Here is a 2,312-nt window from a genome sequence, read left to right as displayed (position 1 = left end):
TGCTGAGGCTACCGGTTCAAAACCTTGGGCTTGCCTGGTCAAGGCACATATGGAAGTCAATGCCTCCTGCTTCTCCTCCTGCCTTTCTCTATCTCTCTCTGTCTCTCTGTCTCTCCTCTTTGTCTCTCTAAAATGAATAAATAAAATGAAGCTACTTCAAATGAAGAAGTGTTGTAATATACACCTGATTTTTAAATACTTAGTGTGAAGAAATGTAAAATACCTCATAATTTTTATTGATATTTATAACATTATATATTTAAATTTTAAATTTGTATTATTTTTAAAGATTTAATTTACTGATTTCATAGAAAGAAGAGAGAGAGAAGGTGGGAGGAGCGGGAAGCATCCACTCATAGTAGTCGCTTCTTGTATGTGCCCTGAGGTGGCTAGCCCAGGGTTTTGAACAGCCTTACTTCAGCATTCCAGGTTGACACTAAATCCACTGCACCACCACAGGTCAAGTTATTTATAACATTTTAGGTACATTGATTAATATTCTATTAAATGTAAAATTATCTTTAAAAATATTGATACAAGAAAATCTAAAATTACTTATGTGGCTTTGGTTTTAATTCTGTTGAATAACATAGGTCTATACAGTCCCATGAGAATTATGACCACGAGCAGATGACTATTTTTTCTTATAAAGGAGTTTATTAATCAGATTAAGACATACTGCACTCTGGTAACAATCAACTCAAAAATCTCTGTGGCTTAACACAACATAAATTTGTTTCCATCAAGCACACAATCCATGTGGGTTTTGACACCTCTCCAGGACTGTTCTCCATTTAGAGGTTCAAGGATTTAATGAGAACTTTATCTCTGCATTATCAAAAAATAGAGTTGGGGAGGGGGCTGGAGGCTCTTGCACAAGTAAATAAGTCCTTTGTTCCAGAAATGCATTAGCTAGATCTAGTTATTCTTCTCTGCTTATCTATAGGGCAGGGAGAATGTATAATCTTTCTACATGCCCAGAGGAAGGGGATAAATGAAAAAGAAGAAAAATAATAATATTTACCATAGGGGATAAATGTAAATACCAATGCATGTTCTAGATTTTACTTTAACGCAAATGTATGCTATTTGATATATGCTTAATGTATTTTATTTAGGAGGTCTAGATTCAGAGGAAATGAGCACTGATGTTGAACATGCATCAAAAAGATTAGCTCATTACATTTTCCCATTTCTTTTCTTTTTATACATCTTTTCTTACATCAAGATGAACCTTCAAACAAAGTTCAAGCTTTGTTTTAAAGCATTATGTAATTGAATTAAATGGAAAAAAAACTTCAAGATCAATTTTCATCTCTATACACATACACACATATATGTATGTACACACATATATTACTTTGTTCAACAAGGTTTTGTAACATTAAGAACAAAAGTGATCTGGGAGATTTCATTAGTTAGAACATTACCATCTGCAGGAGGGATTCCTGAAATGCGAGGGAACTTGCCTTTATCTTCAAAGGTCTCCTCCTAGCATCAGGAAAGTTGTTTGTAATAAGCCCAGGGGAGGGAGGAGGCTCTAACAAGCTTTCTCCTCCCCTTTTGTGGCTGAACTGAGAAAGCTTCTAGTACGACTAAAATTACCAATATAGATCAGTAGGTTAATTTCTGGAGGAGGCCAGCCTATGACTGTGTGGGGTATAAGAAAGGGGGGGAGGGAGTCAGCATTTGATCTCACACCCCCGTCTTTCTCTCCTGTCTCTCCAGGGTCTGCACTACCTTATAGACCGCCAGCCTCCAGCGCACAGCCTAAGAGAAAGGATCTGTCCGTTCAGTACCAGCACCACGTGCAACCTGCCCGCCAAAACACAAAGAACTGAAATATTAATTTGAAAAAAGCCAATCTGCTCAATCCTCCGCCCGCAGGCAGGCTCTAACGGGAAAACCGCATATGCTTCCCCTTTCTCCTCAATAAATCTTCGTGTGGGCATTCAAATACCTAAAAGGATTAGTCATTAAATGCTTGTACATTTGGCTTTAATTCGCAAGAAACTGTATGTCACAAGGTTCCATCAGAACCGCAGTGTAATCTAATTTGCAGTATTTGCGTAAATGCTTTTGCTGATTGTGACAGAGGAGAATATTAATATCCCAAGCGTCCAGAGGGAGAAGGGTAACACACCAGCACGGATACGAGCTGGATGCTGACTGATGTGTAAAAATATCAAAGCTTCTTTTAAGGTAAAACACAAAAAAGAATACACGGAAGTGTGGCTTTTCCTTCTCAAGTTGCATTTATTATTATTATTTATTATTTGATCTTGAGGTGATAAGGAAAATGTGTTTTTTGA

The sequence above is a fragment of the Saccopteryx bilineata genome, chromosome 1, assembly GCF_036850765.1.
Source record: "Saccopteryx bilineata isolate mSacBil1 chromosome 1, mSacBil1_pri_phased_curated, whole genome shotgun sequence".
Classification (NCBI taxonomy): domain Eukaryota; kingdom Metazoa; phylum Chordata; class Mammalia; order Chiroptera; family Emballonuridae; genus Saccopteryx; species Saccopteryx bilineata.
Note: the sequence above shows the minus strand (reverse complement) of the source record.